The sequence below is a fragment of the Thalassophryne amazonica genome, chromosome 19, assembly GCF_902500255.1.
Source record: "Thalassophryne amazonica chromosome 19, fThaAma1.1, whole genome shotgun sequence".
NCBI classification, from domain to species: Eukaryota; Metazoa; Chordata; class Actinopteri; order Batrachoidiformes; family Batrachoididae; genus Thalassophryne; species Thalassophryne amazonica.
In genome coordinates this window covers 57,167,889-57,188,785 of record NC_047121.1, presented here as the reverse complement: position 1 = coordinate 57,188,785, position 20,897 = coordinate 57,167,889, and positions in this window count along the sequence as shown.

Genomic DNA, 20,897 nt, shown 5'->3' with positions numbered 1-20,897 from the left:
CATTTCTCAGCCAGCACATGGTTTAATAAATAACCTGGTTCAGGCTGCTGTGTCAAGCTGGCCTGTTGTTGAGGTACTCGTGGCCCCTCAGGCGATCACTGATCAATACAGTGATAGACAGCTGGAGCAGAGGACAACCCCCCCCCAAGAGACTGCAAATACCCCGTGGGTGCTTTGGAGTCCATTGTAGCAAACTATCAAAATTTTGTGTGCAGATCTTAAAAAAATATAATTTCTATAAGCCAAAATATTATCTGTGATCCAATTTATATGTAAATCTGGCCACTGTTGCTATGGTGATCCTTCACTGGGAATACCCATATGCCAAGCTTGGTTAGTTTGGACCCTGAAGCCTTGGCGACATTGAGAAAAATGTTCGGACAGGCGTATGCTGCTTTTGACTATCTCTGCTGCCAATACTTGTTGAGAAAGGTGAAGAAAATAACACTTGTAACAACGTGTGTGAAGTGTGAATAAAAATTCTTCTGTAAGTCCAAAAAATGAATAATTAAGTGCAATAAATCCACGGAGAGCTGTGCCGCTTGCAGGAGTATCCACTGATCTAGTTTCTGAATCCGACCAGAAGCCTCAGAGATAGAGCACTCAGCTACATGTTACCTGTGTGAAGCGCTTTGAGGCAACTCTGTTGTGATTTGGCGCTATATAAATGAAGATTAAAAAAAAAATGTGCATGATGGGAAAGAACTGTAGCAGAGTGGTCAAATCAAATCAAATCAAGCTTGAAAATGTATGAAGAAATGTGTTATGTGAAGAAAATGTATCACATATTGTTTATAACCAACAAAGTGACCACAGAGAAAACAGTATGGAGGGCGGGGCTCATGATACTTTAAAAATGGGAAGGCCATGGTATAGTCCACTCAGTGGTTCAGGGTGTTTACAGTTTCCTGTAAACAAACAAACAAATAGTTAATAAAATGATGTGTGAAGCTCTAAAGTTTCTGACACAGAAATGTTTCATGTTGAAACGCACTCGGCTGGTTGAGACCAGGGTGACTGTGTGATGCGCGGCATGTTTAATGCCCTGAACACGTTCAGTGTGAAAGGGTCTTCAGACAGCTTTCTGAATGTATGAAGGTGATGAGGACATGCTGTTATGAAGCAATGACACCTGATCCAAGCCCAGTAACTGAGAGCGTGTTTACCTCTGTGAGGCCTGTCTGCTGGGTCACACATGATGTCTGGTGACAGACTGCTCCCGTGTGCACCGACTCTGCTGCACGTCTGCTCTGATTTTACAGAAAATGTGTTTCAAATCTGCAGTCTGTACAGCCTGCATAAAGTCTGCACCGAGCCTGCATCATCAGCATAGTCTGCACAGAGTCTGCATTGCACAGCATTAACAACTTTTCTCTACACTATCATTGAGTGGAAAAAGCAAATATTTGAGGGTTTCTGTTCAACTTCTCTCCATGCTTGTTCATCTGGATCCCATGGAACAAACTATGGCAAAAACTACTGAACAGGAATAAATTAAACTGGCCACATTTCTCAGCTCTGTCCTTGTCTCTATTAAGACTGAGAAAGCAACAGGTGTTTCCCTTCCATTGGCCTGGCAGGGCGGCCGTCAGCTCTGCAGTGCCTGCTCATATTTTCCTCAGTGTGCTTTACAATTAAAGGATTTTAACATCAGACATGGGGCAGCTGCACCCACAATGAAGAGCTTTATTGTCAAAGGATAACACTGGCACTCAGGCTAATTATTTGATCATTCACTCATCCTTACTGCAAACAGCAGAAATAGTTAAATTACATGAATGGTGGATCTGAAATGTGACTTACGTTTGCGGACGACACCGCCATCATTGATCCACCATCTCACGGGATCTGAAGTGAACATCCCACATAGATTCCATCAGGAAAAAGGCACAGCACAGGATGTACTTCCTCAGACAGCTCAGGAAGTTAAACCTGCCCCATGAACTGCCCATCATATTTTACACATCCATGAAGCATGAAGTCAAAGGAAATGTCTGTAGACCTCTCAGACAGGATTGTCTCGAGGCACAAATCTGGGGAAGGGTACAGAAACATTTCTGCTGCTTTGAAGATCCCAATGAGCACAGTGGCCTCAATCATCCATAAACGGAAGAAGTTCAGATCCAGGAGAGCTGGCCACCCGTCTAAACTGAGTGATCAGGGGGAAGGGCCTTAGTCAGGGAGGTGACCAAGAACCCGATGGTCACTCTGTCAGAGCTCCAGCATTCCTCTGTGGAGAGGGGAGAACCTTCCTGAAGGACAACTATCTCTGCAGCAATCCACCAATCAGACCTGTATGGCAGAGTGGCCAGACGGAAGCCATTCCTTAGTAAAAGGTACATGGCAGCCCACCTGGAGTTTGACAAAAGGAACCTGAAGGACTCTCAGACCACGAGAAACAAAATTCTCTGGTCTGATGAGACAAAGATTGAACTCTTTGGCGTGAATGGCAGGCATCATGTTTGGAGGAAACCAGGCACAATCCCTACAGTGAAGCATGGTGGTGGCAGCATCATGCTGTGGGGATGTTTTTCAGCAGCAGGAACTGGGAGACTAGTCAGGATTGAGGGAAAGCTGAATGCAGCAATGTGCAGAGACATCCTGTATGAAAACCTGCTCCAGAGCACGCCTGACCTCAGACTGGAGCAACGGTTCATCTTTCAGCAGGACAATGACCCTAAACTCACAGCCAAGATATCAAAGGAGTGGCTTCAGGACAACTCTGTGAATGTCCTTGAGTGGCCCAGCCAGAGCCCAGACTTGAATCTGATTGAACATCTCTGGAGAGATCTGAAAATGTCTGTGCACTGACACTCCCCATCCAACCTGATGGAGCTTGAGAGGTGCTGCAAATAGTAATGGACAAACTGCCCAAAGTTAGGTGCGCCAAGATTGTGGCATCATATTCAAGAAGACTTGAGGCTGTAATTGCTGCCAAAGGTGCATCAACAAAGTATTGAGCAAAGAGTGTGAAATGTACATATGATTTCTTAGTGTTTTATTTTGAATAAATGTGCAAACATTTCAAAAATCTTTTTTCACATTGTCATTATGGGGTATTGTGTGTAGAATTTTGAGAAAAAAAAAATGAATTTCATCTATTTTGGAATAAGGCTGTAACATAACAAAATGTGGAAAACGGGAAGCGCTGCGAATACTTTCCAGATGCACTGTATTAGGTTGATTGTCACTGTTTGGGATAAGAACAATTGACAGGTTTTACCAGGAGCAGCATTATACTTTTTTCCTAAACCCAGTGAATACTTTTTTAAGCCCTAGTCTGCTGCAAAACAAGAAGTAAAATCTGATCCAGATGTAATTCCCTGAACCTTTTATTCTTCCTCTTCATAAGATCAACCATTTCACCAAGTATTTTTTTAGACATTTATTAAGATGCCCCCCCCCCCCCCACACACACACACACACACACACGCACAAGAGCTCTAGTCACTGACAATCCACATCCAGATCCTGATCAACATTCATTTTTGAAATATAATTGCATAGGAGATGTTCATGGGGTGTGCACACCTGGTTTGACTCCAAAACACCCCTTCAGAAAAAAATGATCCAATATCCACATTCTGATCCAGAACTACACTAGTACTGATTGGGTTTTATAAACTGAGATAATGATTCTGTCACATCATCAACACAACAAGCAATTTTAAAGTTGGACTTCTTTTTAGACACTTTAGACTTTCAGCTCCTCTGGTGCACAGGAGGAAAAACCACAGTCTGAGATTCCTTTGACATACTCAGACCAAGCGTTTGATCTCCCCTGCAGGTCACCGCTGGCCCGTATCACGCAGCGTACTTCACATTCTAACAGAGGCAAAGCGCAGCGTTAACACACCACAGGCAACACTTTCATGTAAGGCACCAAAAACCAAACTGAAACTCTGAGACGCGGCTCCTGGTAATTTCCCCGTGGCACAAAATCCACTTAATGAGATTGTCTGGTGTTGGGATGTTCTGCTTTTTTCTCCACAAACATTTGTGCACATAAACAAGATTCAGCACCTGTAGACAGGATTCACTCACTTGTGCTTTTGTCTGTCTATTGCTTTACGACATCAGTGTAAACTGAGTGAATGTGCACAAAGGAGACCAGTGAGGGAAGCCATAAAGACACCTCTGAAGTTCAGCTGCTTTATTTGGAGAGACATTTGACTTTTGCTTCCCCACTCACAGTTTTCTGATGTGTGCCACAAAGACTGCTAAAATCAGCGACTGAATGAAGCTGAGTTTTTCCATATTTTTTGTATGAAACAGCCTAATTGTATTATGATGTCATAAAGCAATCAGGCATGACAGATCAGAGTGTGGCTGAGCAGTTTTTCTAATCACTGTAACACTGGATAATTACTCAGGAAAGCTGTGCGGTGATCACTTTGATCTGTTTAATCATTAAAGCAAACGTGGTGTAGCAGCTGTGGACTTTGCTCAGAAGCGCTGCAGCGTTCATGGCAGAGATGCAAAGGATGAATGAGTGAGTCTCATGCTGAGGTTATGACAATCCAAAAAGGCCTGAAAACACAACACAACCCTTCACGGGTGCACACAAAGAACTTTTCTTCCTCGTCACAGACATCACGCTGCTGCCTCAGACCTTTGAAATGCTGATCCTGGTTTCTGCAGGATTCTGGTCATGGGTAAATCCTCTGAGGTGATCATAAAAGAGATCAAATAAACCAGGCTGAACTTTTCATACTGAATCACTGCTGACAAGGAAACAATTTAAACACAGATTACAATCAGCACAGCGGCTTTAGGTTTATTTATTTCTGGCTTAATTGAGCCTGGCTTAGACGCGGTGTGCTGTGTGCAGATCCAGCTCAGCGAGACAAACGGCTTCTATCATCGCTTACTAATGATGCTGCCTGTGGGCCCAACCAGATCCGCTTTCAGCTTTGGGCTGGAGCCATCAAACACTTAGCATTCATATTTAATCACAGCTCATTATAGGAAGGAGAGCAGACCGTACCTGATCCACCAGGCAGAGAAGAAAACCTGTCACCTGGAAGGACAAACAACAACAACAACAACACTTATTAGATCGATTTCACCTACAGACCTCAATCACAGAGATTTAATACGACTTTTTCTCTCTTTTTTGGACACATATTAAAACTAGAAGCACTCTGAGAGCACAAACCTCCACCAAGGCCATAGGGTCACTTACGTCACATGGAATACCCTTTGGCAAAGAGACTTATTCCACGTCGTTTCACGCATCTACAACCCCTGGCAAAAATTATGGAATCACCAGCCTCAGAGGATGTTCATTCAGTTGTTTAATTTTGTAGAAAAAAAGCAGATCACAGACATGACACAAAACTAAAGTCATTTCAAATGGCAACTTTCTGGCTTTAAGAAACACTATAAGAAATGAAGAAAAAAAGATTGTGGCAGTCAGTAACGGTTACTTTTTTAGACCAAGCAGAGGAAAAAAATATGGAATCACTCAATTCTGAGGAAACAATTATGGAATCACCCTGTAAATTTTCATCCCCCAAATTAACACCTGCATCAAATCAGATCTGCTCATTGACATTGACCCTATGCCATGACATTGACCCTATGTGTCTTTTTGCAAGGAATGTTTTTGCAGTTTTTGTTGTGTGGGCCGCTGAAGAGGAGGTACTGCTGGCCCACCACCACCAGAGGGCGCCCTGCCTGGAGTGCGGGCTCCAGGCACCAGAGGGCGCTGCCGCCTAACAGGAGCAGCCAGGGTGACAGCTGACGCTCATCGTCCTTGACAGCTGTCACCACTCAACAGGATCAGCATTGGTATATCAGCCAGACGACATCTCCACCTCTTTGCCGAGATATCGTTCTACCTTGAAGGTAACGTACCTCAGCTGGTTGTGAGATAATAACCCTTTGTTGCTTGAGCGTTTTTTGTGAACTCTTTATTCGACGAGAGGAGGAGGTGGTTTTCCACCGTACGTATTGCTGGGTGCACACGCACCCACTTCTAACTGTGTTTGCTCCTCGCCAGCAGTACCAGATCCGACACGCGGAGGCAGTGGCCACCTGGGAGTTCGGGACTTGGCGGCTCCAGTATTCCCGGGGTTCGGTGGCGGAGGAAATCGTGTGGTTCCGGTTCGACTTCGGACTGATGTCTCCTATCTTCGAGCCTGCCCACATGACATCTTGTATTTGACTCACTATTGTAAGCTGTTGTTGTTGTTGTGCATTTTCACAACAGTAAAGTGTTGTATTTGGCTTTATCCATTGTCCGTTCATTTGCGCCCCCTGTTGTGGGTCCGTGCTCCTACACTTTCCCCAACAGTTTTTGCTCTATGGCAAGATGCATTACCATCTTGAAAAATGATTTCATCATCCCCAAACATCCTTTCAATTGTCCAAAATATCAACATAAACTTGTGCATTTATTGATGATGTAATGACAGCCATCTCCCCAGTGCCTTTACCTGACATGCAGCCCCATATCATCAATGACTGTGGAAATTTACATGTTCTCTTCAGGCAGTCATCTTTATAAATCTCATTGGAACGGCACCAAACAAAAGTTCCAGCATCATCACCTTGCCCAATGCAGATTCGAGATTCATCACTGAATATGACTTTCATCCAGTCATCCACAGTCCACAATTGCTTTTCCTTAGCCCATTGTAACCTTGTTTTTTTCTGTTTAGGTGTTAATGATGCCTTTCGTTTAGCTTTTCTGTATGTAAATCCCATTTCCTTTAGGCGGTTTCTTACAGTTTGGTCACAGACGTTGACTCCAGTTTCGTCCCATTCGTTCCTCATTTGTTTTGTTGTACATTTTTCGATTTTTGAGACATATTGCTTTAAGTTTTCTGTCTTGACGCTTTGATGTCTTCCTTGGTCTACCAATATGTTTGCCTTTAACAACCTTCCCATGTTGTTTGTATTTGGTCCAGAGTTTAGACACAGCTGACTGTGAACAACCAACATCTTTTGCAACATTGCGTGATGATTTACTCTCTTTTAAGAGTTTGATAATCCTCTCCTTTGTTTCAATTGACATCTCTCATGTTGGAGCCATGATTCATGTCAGTCCACTTGGTGCAACAGCTCTCCAAGGTGTGATCACTCCTTTTTAGATGCAGACTAACAAGCAGATCTGATATGATGCAGGTGTTAGTTTTGGGGATGAAAATTTACAGGGTGATTCCATATTTTTTTCCTCTGCTTGGTCTAAAAAAGTAACCGTTACTGACTGCCACAATCTTTTTTTCTTCATTTCTTATAGTGTTTCTTAAAGCCAGAAAGTTGCCATTTGAAATGACTTAGTTTTGTGTCATGTCTGTGATCTGCTTTTTTTCTACAAAATTAAACAACTGAATGAACATCCTCTGAGGCCGGTGATTCCATAATTTTTGCCAGGGGTTGTACCATCATGTTTCAGATTCAGTGGTTAAACCCTTAGACCTTCAGCAAATGTATTTATAAAGAGAAGCTGCATGAACTACACAAGTTATTTTTTTATTTTCTAATAAGTTTATTCAATGAGGAAAAACAAATGCTGAATTATTGTTGTGTCGTAACGTAATTTTTGTTCAGCTTTTGTGACCCATCTTCATGACGTTAGATGCAAAAATGTTGAAATTGGCCCTATCCTGCAATGATAAAGAATCCTTAAAAAATTACTGGATCCGGATCGTGTTCCGGATCATTACCAAAATTTAATGACTTCTAAGTTAGGCCAAGATACACCCCTGGTAAAAATCCGCCAAGGATTTTTTGAGTAATCCTGCTAACAACCCAACCAACAAACAAACGGACACGACCGAAAACATAACCTCCTTGGCGGAAGTAATAAAACATGAAATTCAAACTGCACAGACACGTAAAATAATTCAAAACATAAACTGCAAAGTCTTTATTCCACAAGGATTTCCACAAGGAGGTGACAGTGTCACTCTTCTAATCATTAAGCGTTGGGCTTGAGACCAGAGGATCCCCGGTTCAAATCCCAGCCTGACCAGAAAATCACTAAGGGCCCTTGGGCAAGGTCCTTATTCCCCTAGTTGCTCTCGGTGTGTAGTGGGCGCCTTGTATGGCAGCAGCCTGACATCGGTGTGAATGTGAGGCATTATTGTAAAGCACTTTGAGCGTCTGATGCAGATGGAAAAGCACTATATAAATGCAGTATATTTAATCAAGTAATCTGCACAAACGATCAATCAATATTCAAATTCAAAAGCAATGTACTTTAGTATTTGTGCAAACAATCAGAAACTGTTCAGTGCTAATAAACAAATGCTCTGGCACTGCCTCCTCCACACCACAAAACCATCTTGGGTCCTGGATGGCAACCACCCAGACAGACAATCCTCACCTCCCCAAAGTAACCATCTACAACGCACCACAGCCAGGTCAAACGTGAGTGTGTCCTTGACCTTCTCCAGCCACTGGGGTCATTGACAGGCACCTGTGTCCTGGATCATCTCCAGAGAAACGCAACACATGGACAAAATGTTGCAGCTCAAAATGCAAGTGATACTCCTCATCTTAGACTCCCAAAACACAGGTAGCTACTCATTTGATAAAAACTCCTTTCAGGGGTAACCAAAAAGGGGTAACCAAGGGTAATCCAAGGAGACCTACTACCAAAGACATCAAACTGTTGGAAACATCAGCAATGACATTCTGGCTATATGGCCATTAATCATGCACACAGGTGCCTGACTGTGAAGGACCCCAGCGGTTGGAGAAGACCAAGTGACTTCACACCTTTGAAGAGACATGAGGTTGTGTTTTCTCAGTACCTTTGATCTTTTCATGTCAGATTGTTTTCTGTTTCTAAGAGCAGCTCATCCTGTTGCTCTGTTAGCGGCTTCGCCACATGGCCCCACCCCTCTGATGTCAGACATCACGTGACTTTGCACTTTGTTGCATCACAGAATCCACAGACTCAGACTGGTTGGCTGATAAGCAGCATCAAACCTTTGGTCTGGTTGCTATGTGTGAAGTGGCCGTTCACACTTCCTTTATTTCTAAGTCTCACCCGTTCCGAGCAATTTGTACTTAACACTAATGTGGGTAATCATCCAGCACCTGTCGGTCCAGGACTCGGACTCCAGCCAGCTGAAAGTGGAGATACTCCTGAAAGATGCACAAGCTATTAAACAAAAAACACATAAAGCCATCTCGCTTCCATCTGTCACTCATATCCCAGAACTTTACCCTCAATCATCTGAGGACTGTGGAACAGATTATGCTCTCACACTCAGTCAGATTATTATCACATATTATTCTCAGGGCGATTATTGGAGGTGCAGAATTAGACAGGTTTTAACCCTTGTGTGATTTTAGGTTTCTGGATTCAGCAGAAAAAGACCATTTCTGCTTGAGGACAAACTTTCACTGTCAAGCTTAAAAATGCTTTGGTGAAAGACGCAAATGTTTGAGCTCCTCAGAAGACATCCTATTATACTGCCAATAAGAATATGCTGCATTTGGTCACCTTTGGTGTTCCACAGAGATGTGATGTGGGCACCACTGATGTCTACTGTGATGGATCATAAATACCCTGAGCACACTGTAGGTGGAGATGTTTGATTCTTGGCTCTTCTTCGTTGCATATTGTTGCATATGAACAGTAGTATCTTAGTTCCTGTCAGTTTGCCAATGTTTCCTGTTTTATACCCTGGGTCCCTCCTCTGCACATGTCCAAACCATCTCAATCTCACCTCTCTGACTTTGTCTCCAAACCGTTCCAATATGTTCATTCCTAATCCTGTCCATTCTCGTCACTGGTAAAGAGAATCACAGCATCTCCAGCTCCACCTCCTGTCTTCTTTTAGTGCCTCCGCCTCTCAGTACATAGTAGCTGGTCTCACTACAGTCTTGTAGACTTTCCCCTTCACTCTTGAGATTTTCTTCAGTCACAAATCACTCCTGCCACCTTTCCCCACCCACTCCACCCTGCCGGCACTCTCTTCTTCACCTCTCTACCACACTCTTCATTACTTTGGACAGTTGACCCCAAGTATTTAAACTTATCTACTTTCACCACTTCTACTCTCCCTCTCATTCACACACATGTACTCAGTCTTGCTCTTACTGACTTTCATTCCCCTTCTCTCCAGGGCATATCTCCACCTTCTAGGCTAGACTCAACCTCCTCTCTACTTCCACTACAGATCACAATGTCATCTGCAAACATCATAGTCCATGAAGACTCCTGTCTGATCTCATCAGTCAACCTACCCATCACCAATGAGAACAGCAAAGGACTCAGAGCTGATCCTTGGTATAATCCCACCACCCCCTTGAATGAGTCTGTCATTCCTACTGCACATCTCAAACTGTCGCACTGTCCTTGTACAGTAGTGCTCAGAATAATAGTAGTGCTATGTGACTAAAAAGATTAATCCAGGTTTTGAGTATATTTCTTATTGTTACATGGGAAACAAGGTACCAGTAGATTCAGTAGATTCTCACAAATCCAACAAGACCAAGCATTCATGATATGCACACTCTTAAGGCAATGAAATTGGGCTATTAGTAAAAAAAGTAGAAAAGGGGGTGTTCACAATAATAGTAGCATCTGCTGTTGACGCTACAAACTCAAAACTATTATGTTCAAACTGCTTTCTTAGCAATCCTGTGAATCACTAAACTAGTATTTAGTTGTATAACCACAGTTTTTCATGATTTCTTCACATCTGCGAGGCATTAATTTTATTGGTTTGGAACCAAGATTTTGTTCATTTACTGCTTGCTTGGGGTCACTGTCTTGTTGAAACACCCATTTCAAGGGCATGTCCTCTTCAGCATAAGGCAACATGACCTCTTCAAGTATTTTGGCATATCCAAACTGATCCATGATACCTGGTATGCGATATATAGGCCCAATACCATAGTAGGAGAAACATGCCCATATCATGATTCTTGCACCACCATGCTTCACTGTCTTCACTGTGAACTGTGGCTTGAATTCAGAGTTTGGGGGGCGTGTCACAAACTGTCTGCGGCCCTTGGAGGCGTCTTCTAACTGTCACAGCACTTACAGGTAACTCAAGACTGTCTTTGATCATCCTGGAGCTGATCAATGGGTGAGCCTTTGCCATTCTGGTTATTCTTCTATCCATTTTGATGGTTGTTTTCCGTTTTCTTCCACGCATCTCTGTTTTTTTTTGTCCATTTTAAAGCACTGGAAATCATTGTAGATGAACAGCTTATAATTTTTTGCACCTGTGTATAAGCTTTCCCCTCTCCAGTCAACTTTTAATCAAACTACGCTTTTCTTCTGAACAATGTCTTGAACGTCCCATTTTCCTCAGGCTTTCAAAGAGAAAAGCATATTCAACAGGTGCTGGCTTCATCCTTACATAGGGGACACCTGATTCACACCTGTTTGTTCCACAAAACTGACGAACTCACTGACTGAATGCCACGCTACTATTATTGTGAACACCCCCTTTTCTACTTTTTTTACTAATAGCCCAATTCCATAGGCTTAAGAGTGTGCATATCGTGAATGCTTGGTCTTGTTGGATTTGTGAGAATCTACTGAATCTACTGGTACCTTGTTTCCTATGTAACAATAAGAAATATACTCAAAACCTGGATTACTCATTTTAGTCACATAGCACTACTATTATTCTGAACACTACTGTACATGTCCCGCACTACTTTCATATACTTCTCTGCCACTCCAAACTTCCTCATGCAATACCACAACTCTTCTCTTGGCACCCTGTCATAAGCGTTCCCTAAATCCACAAACACACAATGTAACTCCTTCTGGCCTTCTCTATTCTCCTGCATCAGTATTCTCAGAGCAGATGTAACCCACATGAATTGTGCATTAAAAATAAATAAAACTCTAAATTCCTCTCGTAATGCTTCAGTGAATGCAACACTTTAGTCACGTGATCCCACGTGCATGTGCCCTTCCGCACTCATGATGTTCAGCCAATCGCGTTGCTCGTAGCGCCTGATATAGACGCCTGTTCCCCCTCTCCGACAGACGTGTGGGAGAACAGGCTTCAGGACGGCTGCAGCAAGGTTTGTCTTCCGTTAAAATTCTGTTTTTGCATGTTTATTGCATTCGTACTAAAACCCTGTTTTAAATCCGTATGTTTAGAAGTTAATATCCGCTGACGCTGGGGTTCGCGCTGTGGGAGCGTTTCCTAAACGGAATTGGTGAGTCTGATTGTTTGTGTTAGCATTAGCAAATGCATGAGTGGTCTCGATCATCAGACTACCTGTTTGTACTGAAATGCTAACTAAGTATTATTAGCTTTGCTGCTCATGTTGTTTGGCTACAGCTATTTTAATGTCTTGTTTTGGATTTCATATCCTGTTCATTCAATGCACTTTTATACAAAGAATATTATGAACTGTATTTCAGGAATGTTGTGTACACAGACGAAAGGAAAGAAAGCTAGCTAGTGTTAATGGAAATATTTATTGGTACTAATATTTGGTCCTGTCGGCTTAAAACAGGCCAGGTGATTCCTGTTGGGGTAAAAAACCCGTTTGATGGCGAGCTTAGCCCTGAAAAGTGCCTGAGACCCTACACAACCTTAGCTACTGTATGGTAGGAGGCTGATGCAGCCGTTCCTCTCCAACTTCTGTTCACTCTCTCGGTTCCACCAACTGCCTATGAACTTTATGGACAATATCAACCACTCCTGTTGAACTTTATGGACAATTAAACCACATCAATTGTGGGAACCAAACATTTATTTTTGGAATCTTGAGAGACTGTTCCATTTCCACTCTGGACAAGCAAAAGTTGTATTTTCTGTTGAACAGAGCTGTGTGTGTATTTGTGTTTGAAATATTGGTTTTGACTAGAAAACTGTTTTTTTCCTTGTGGAAAAAAAAATCTACCTCATCTGCAGATTGTATATATTGTAAATATTTTTCTATTCACTATTTGTACTTAATAATAAGGCATCCGCCACATAAACTAAAATCTCTGTCTGTGTATTTGCTGTTCCTATACCTCCCAGAGCCGTATCTTATCTTCTGATCTAGCCCAACATCTGACAAACTCATATTCCCAAATCCTAAATTTTCTTATAGGTTACATAAAAGGAAAAACGTGGCGAGCCAGCCAGGAGGTTGTGGAACAGTAAATTATATTTTTCATTAAGTCTCACCAATTCACAGAAAATATGGATTTATTTCAGCCGCTTGGTATTAAAATTCCAAATGCAGTTTTAGTGAGTAGTACTCCAAAATGTGATATTGAGGAAGTGGAAGAATTTTCACTTGAGTACGGAGCTATAGAGCGGTCTTTGACAATAAATGCACCTGAAAGCGAATATAATGACATGCTTGTTGTTGAATTTAAAACCGGTTCACCTTTTAATTTACTGGGTCCGATCTTGCCATATACTTTTAAATCTGTGAATAATGAATACTGCGTTAAAAGCTTAGCTAAAGTTTACGCTGCGAATGTAGGTTGCACCAAGACAAAGACTTATTTAGCTGACTTAGAGGAAGTTGCTAAACTGTCTGGACAAGACTTCACAGAGGTGCTTCAGGTTTTAATGGTCCAAATAAATGATGCTGTTGCAGAGCTTCGCCCAGCTAAAACAGAAGGAAAGATTCCTCCAGAAATCAAAATGGCTGCCGCTGCTCCTCCTCAACATATTCACAACATGGCTGCGTCTTCCCCAATGCCTGCACCTAAAATAAATATATCTGCTGCCGATTTAAATCCATCTGAGGTGCAGAGGTATGTTGTGGAACACATTGTTAAGAGTGATGATTTAAATGTACGCTCCTCTCACAGACTCCGCATATTCTCTGGAAAAACACCACGCCCACAGCATGAAGTGGATTTTGACACATGGCATTCAGCTGTTGATATCATCCTTCAAGACCCAGCAATATCGGAACTCCAAAAGTCGAGATACATCATGGACAGCTTACTACCACCTGCTGTGGACATTGTGAAACATCTCAGCCCAGATTTGTCTGCTGAAATCTATATCCAGCACCTTGACTCAGCCTATGGAACTGTACAGGATGGGGAGGAGTTGTATGTTAAATTCATGGATACCTGTCAGGATGAGGGGGAGAAACCATCTGTTTACTTACAAAGACTGCAAGTAGCTCTTAGTCTGGCTGTGAAGCGTGGAGGAGTAAGGCCCAGTGACGTGAATAGGCACCTGCTTAATCAGTTTTGCAGAGGATGCTGGAATAACAATTTAATTTCAGAACTCCAGTTAAAAAAACGCAAATTAAACCCACCCCCTTTTGCTGAACTGCTGCTCTTGCTGAGAACAGAAGAAGACCAGGAAGCCAGTAAAGCTGAACGGATGAAACACCATCTTGGAACAACAACACAAAGTTTCTGTGAAAACACAGTTAGCAGTTGAAGAGGAGAAAGGAGTTTGTGCTGCATTGTCCACTCTCACAAAACAGATGGCAGGAATACAACAGCAACTAGCTGCTCTCACTGCCTGCAAATCCTCCAGCTCATTCCAGCCCCTTACTCCGAGGCATTCTCACACTCAAAAGACTCACCAGAAACCAAGAACTATACTTTCAACTCCAAAACCCGGATTTTGCTTCCGCTGTGGAGAAGATGGACATATAAGACCACAATGTCGGAATCCTCCCAACCAAACACTCGTTAACACAAAGCGCAAACAGTTCAGTGAAAGAAAACAGAAATGGCAAAGACAAAATCCTTCCCCTCATGAGTCTTTAAACTAGAATCAGTTCGTGTTGAGGGACACACAGGAACTATGCAGGACCCACCCTGTCCCGCAGCAAAGAAGAGGAATGTCAATTGTGCAGAGCTACAACAAACCAGTCCAGGGCCAGAAACAACGCTGCCCCGAGGACTGATTGGATCCAGGTGCACAGCTGAAGTCAGTATTGCCAGTCAGACCTACCAGTGCCTGCTTGACACCGGATCACAAGTGACCACAGTGCCTGTATCATTTTATAATAAATATCTTCATGAACATCCAATACAACCGTTATAAGACCTATTACAAGTTGAAGGTGCTGCAGGTCAAAAGGTTCCTTACCTTGGCTATGTCAACATTTCCATCAAGTTTCCCAAAGATTTTGTCGGTGAAGACTATGAACTGTCGACCCTTGCCCTTGTTGTCCCAGACTCTCCAGCCCCTGTACTTATTGGCATGAATACACTTGAACCACTTTACAAGCAGTATGTTGACAAACATTCTACATTCCAACCCAGTGAACATGGATATAGAGCCGTATTAAAGATTCTGCAGCTTTCACACCAACAGGACAGCCATGACAGTATTGGACTTGTAAGGCTTCTAAGTAAGACCCCTGTGCGTGTTCCGGCCGGCCGCACCATTGTGAGCGAGGGCTCTGCTAAAGTCCCTACTCCACAGTTCCGCCGCAGTGTTATGATGCGACATCCTGCTACCCCCCTCCCTGGTGGCTTGTGTGTCAGCAGCTGCCTAATATCCCTTCCAGTCCGTCCTCCATACAAGGTTCCAGTGGTACTTACCAATGAATCAGAACAAGACGTATACATCCCACCCTTCACTGTTGTTGCTGACCTGGAAATGTACCAGTGTGTCCTCTCAGAACATCATGTGACTAAGCCAACAGTTCAGAACCCACCGTCCAACTTAAATCTTGATTTTGGCGATTCACCACTGTCACTTGAATGGAAAAAACGGATAACTGAGAAATTCAATGCCATTTCAGAAGTATTTTCACGACATGACATGGACTTTGGTTGCACTTCCGTTGTGAAACATAACATACGACTCCACGACAATACACCTTTCAAACAACGAGCCCGGCCTATCCATCCTCAAGATTTCGAAGCTGTCCGTCACCACCTACGTGAGCTTCTGGAGGCCGGTGTTATACAGGAATCCTCATCCCCTTTTGCGTCACCTGTCATGGTTGTGAGGAAGAAAAACGGTGAAGTCCGATTGTGCATTGACTATCGGAAACTTAATCTTCAAACGATAAAAGATGCATATCCTCTACCAAATCTGGAAGAATCATTTTCTGCTCTTTGTGGTTCCAAATGGTTCTCAGTACTCAACCTAAAGTCTGGTTACTATCAGATCGAGATGTGTGATGAAGATAAGGCCAAGACCGCCTTTGTGACCCCACTTGGCTTTTGGGAGTTTTCAAGAATGCCCCAAGGTGTGACGAATGCCCCAAGCACGTTCCAGCGCTTGATGGAGTGCTGCATGGGAAACCTTCATCTAAAAGAAGTGCTGGTATTCTTGGATGACATAAATGTATTCTCAGATACTTTAGAAGAGCATGAACGAAGGCTTTTGAGTACTGAACAGACTCCATGAATATGGGCTAAAATTGTCACCTGAAAAATGCAGACTATTTCAGACTTCAGTTCGTTACCTGGGCCACATTGTATCTGAAAATGGTGTTCAAACAGATCCAGAAAAAACTGAAACAATAAAAACCTGGCCAGTTCCAACAACTTTGAAACAACTGAGATCTTTTCTTGGCTTCGCAGGATATTACAGCCGATTCATAAGATTACTCCATCATTGCAAGACCATTAAACAATCTGACCCAGGGGTATGCACCTTTCCAAAAACCAAAGCGCCCACGAACCAACAATTCGTCTGTTTATTCTCCAACCCAGCCTTTTGGACAGAGATGGGATCACAACTGCCAGCTTGCCTTTGAGACTTTGATTGAGAAATTAACAACCACTCCAGTGCTTGGGTTCGCTGACCCATCTCGTCCACACATCCTTCATACTGATGCCAGTGTAACAGGACTAGGAGCAGCCCTATATCAGGAACAAGATGGGAGACTCAGAGTCATCGCATATGCCAGCCGTGGGCTATCACACAGTGAAACCCGTTACCCTACCCATAAACTTGAATTTCTTGCCCTGAAATGGAGTGTGACAGAAAAGTTCAAAGATTATCTGTATGGTGTCGATTTCACAGTGGTAACAGACAGCAACCCACTGACTTATATTCTAACTACAGCCAAGTTGGATGCCACTGGACACCGTTGGTTGGCTGCATTATCTACCTATTCATTTAAACTCTTATACCGAGCAGGAAATCAAAACTGTGATGCAGATGCTCTGTCACATCGACCACACCTTTTTTCCAGTGACGACATCCCAAAAGATACTGAACTCATTCACCAGTTCATCTCTCAGCATACTGCCAGCGCCAATACCATTTCAGAGGAAATTGTTGAAGCCATTTGCCAGAGTCACCTCATCGGAGGCACCCAGCCACATGACGACAATCAGATTTCGTTCACACTTGTTGAAACGATGTCAGCCACTGTAGATACCATCTCTGAAAGTTACAACTCCGAAGACCCCCAGTTTCCAGTCATGCCAGTTTTTGATATAAAAGAGAAGCAACACGATGATGCCACAATACGAGAGCTAATCCATCAACTTGAGACTGGGGAAAAGGTACCGCCCACAACAAGATTAGAACTGCCAGAGCTCCCACTGTTGCTCAGGGAGTGGTCAAGATTAGAGCTAATGGATGGAATTCTGTACAGGAAAAGGCATGAAAATGAATACGTTTCATACTAGCTTGTCCTTCCTGAGGAACTACATCCTTTGGTTCTGAAGAATCTCCATGATGACATGGGTCACATGGGAATTGAGCGCACGATTGACCTAATCCGCACTAGATTCTACTGGCCAAAAATGGCAGTGGACGTGGAGCAAAAAATAAAAACTTGTGGCCGCTGTGTGCGAAGGAAGGCCTTACCAGAAAGAGCTGCCCCATTGGTAAATATAATAACATCCCGACCGCTAGAACTTTTATGCATGGATTTCTTGAGCCTCGAACCAGATTCCAGTAACACACGTGATATCCTTGTTTTAACTGATCACTTCACTAAATTCACTGTCGCAATACCTACGCCAAATCAAAAGGCCAAAACTGTTGCAAAATGCTTATTGGATGGGTTCATAACTTACTACGGCATTCCAGAACGCATACACACCGATCAAGGAAAAGACTTTGAATCAAACCTGATTAAAGAACTCTGTGAGGTTGCAGGAATCCAAAAGAGCAGAACATCATACCATCCGAGAGGAAACCCCGTGGAACGTTTCAACCGTACGCTTCTTGCTATGTTAGGCACGTTGGAACCAAAGCAGAAATCCAGATGGAAAGAACATGTTAAACCATTGGTCCATGCTTACAATTGCACTAAGAATGAGGTTACAGGATTCAGCCCCTATGAACTTATGTTTGGCAGAACACCACGCTTACCTGTGGACCTTGCTTTCAATCTTCCAGTGCGAGGGAAGTGGACCAAGAACCACTCACAGTACATCAAATCTTTGAAATCCAGGTTGGAAGAAAGTTTTCAAGTTGCCTTGAGAAATGCAACAAAGACAGCTGACCAAAACAAAGCCCGCTTCGACAGTAGAGTAATTCCATCTGCTCTAGAACCAGGGGATCGAGTTCTTGTGAGAAACATACGATTATGAGGGAAACATAAGCTTTCTGATAAATGGGAACAAGAAGTTTATGTTGTGGTCCACAGAGCTGGAGACCTTCCAGTGTACAAAATCAAACCAGAAACTAGTGACGGACCAGCACGTACCCTCCATCGAGACCTTCTGCTCCCCTGTAATTTTCTCAAAGTCAGTAAAGAGGAGCTAAATTCCGATAACTCACCTGTTCGCAGACCTAGAACTCGACAGCAGAGCAAAAATTCAGACTGCCTGACAGACCTTTCTGCGGACAAAGATGAGAGGATGGCTTTTTACAACTCTAGTCCATCTACAGTGCATTTACAGTGGAGAAACATCGCACTCCGGTTCCAAGTTCATCTCTTCAAAATAAAGACCAAAATGAACTGTTGCCTGATCCTTCAGCTGAAAAACAAATTGAAGCACCATCTCTAGCCAATATTTTACCTTCAGTCATCGAGTCCAGTAGTGAACCCCCTCAGACTGATGTTGAAACCTTGTTAGAAACTGTTGCTGATAACCAACCTGAAAACCAAAATCACTTACCTTAGATCCTGTTGAACAACCTGACAATGACGTTACTGCAGTTAATCTCAGACGTTCACAGAGAAACAGGAACCCACCTGAAAGACTTCAGTATCCAATGCGGTAACCCGTTAATCTCCATTGTCCAAACGATGCTACATAGTTTGTCCGATGCACTTTCAGTCAGTTGTTACTAAAATCTGTTATTTCGCATTCAAGCTTGTTATCATGCACCGGGACGTGCACGATTTTAGGCGGGGAGGATGTAACCCACATGAATTGTGCATTAAAAATAAATAAAACTCTAAATTCCTCTCGTAATGCGTCAGTGAATGCAACACTTTAGTCACGTGATCCCACATGCATGTGCCCTTCCGCCCTCATGACGTTCAGCCAATCGCGTTGCTCGTAGCGCCTGATATAGACGCCTGTTCCCCCTCTCCGACAGACGTGTGGGAGAGGAGGCTTCAGGACGGCTGCATCAAGGTTTGTCTTCCATTAAAATTCTGTTTTTGCATGTTTATTGCATTCGTACTAAAACCCTGTTTTAAATCCGTATGTTTAGAAGTTAATATCCGCTGACGCTGGGGTTCGCGCTGTGGGAGCGTTTCCTAAACGGAATTGGTGAGTCTGATTGTTTGTGTTAGCATTAGCATATGCATGAGTGGTCTGTATCATCAGACTACCTGTTTGTACTGAAATGCTAACTAAGTATTATTAGCTTTGCTGCTCATGTTGTTTGGCTACAGCTATTTTAATGTCTTGTTTTGGATTTCATATCCTGTTCATTCAATGCACTTTTATACAAAAAGTATTATGAATTGTATTTCAGGAATGTAATATTTGGTCCTGTCTGCTTAAAACAGGCCAGGTGATTCCTGTTGGGGTAAAAAACCCGTTTGATGGCAAGCTTAGCCCTGAAAAGTACCTGAGACCCTACACAACCTTAGCTACTGTATGGTAGGAGGCTGATGCAGCCGTTCCTCTCCAACTTCTGTTCACTCTCTCGGTTCCACCAACTGCCTATGAACTTTATGGACAGTATCAACCACTCCTGTTGAACTTTATGGACAATTAAACCACATCAATTGTGGGAACTAAACATTTATTTTTGGAATCTTGAGAGACTGTTCCATTTCCACTCTGGACAAGCAAAAGTTGTATTTTCTGTTGAACAGAGCTGTGTGTGTATTTGTGTTTGGAATATTGGTTTTGACTAGAAAATTGTTTTTTTCCTTGTGGGAAAAAAATCTACCTCATCTGCAGATTGTATATATTGTAAATATTTTTCTATTCACTATTTGTACTTAATAATAAGGCATCCGCCACATAAACTAAAATCTCTGTCTGTGTATTTGCTGTTCCTATACCTCCCAGAGCCGTATCTTATCTTCTGATCTAGCCCAACATCTGACAAACTCATATTCCCAAATCCTAAATTTTCTTATAGGTTACACAAACATTGCACCCATAGTGCACTTTCTTGGCATGAAACCGTATTGCTGATCACAGATCTTCACCTATTTTTTAAGCCTAGCTTCGACTACTCTTTCCCATAACCTGAAGCTGTGACTGATTAACTTTATGCCTCTGTAGTTACTGTAGCTCTGCATATCACCCTTGTTCTTAAAAATAGGAACCAACACACTTCGTCTCCACTCCTCAGGTACCCTCTCACTTTCCAAGATTTTATTAAACAATCTGGTTAGAAACTCCACTACCATCTCTCCTAGACATTTCCATGCCTCCACTGGAATGTCATCTGGGCCAAATGCCTTTCCATTCTTCATCCTCTTCATAGCTGCCCTCATTTCATCCTTATTAATTTCTTGCACTTTCTGAGTCGTTCTCTACATCATCTATCATCTAGCCTTTTCTCTCTCTCATTTTAGTCATTCAACAGCTCCTCAAAATATTCCCTCCACCCTCTCACCACATTCTCCTCGCTTGTCAGCACATTAGC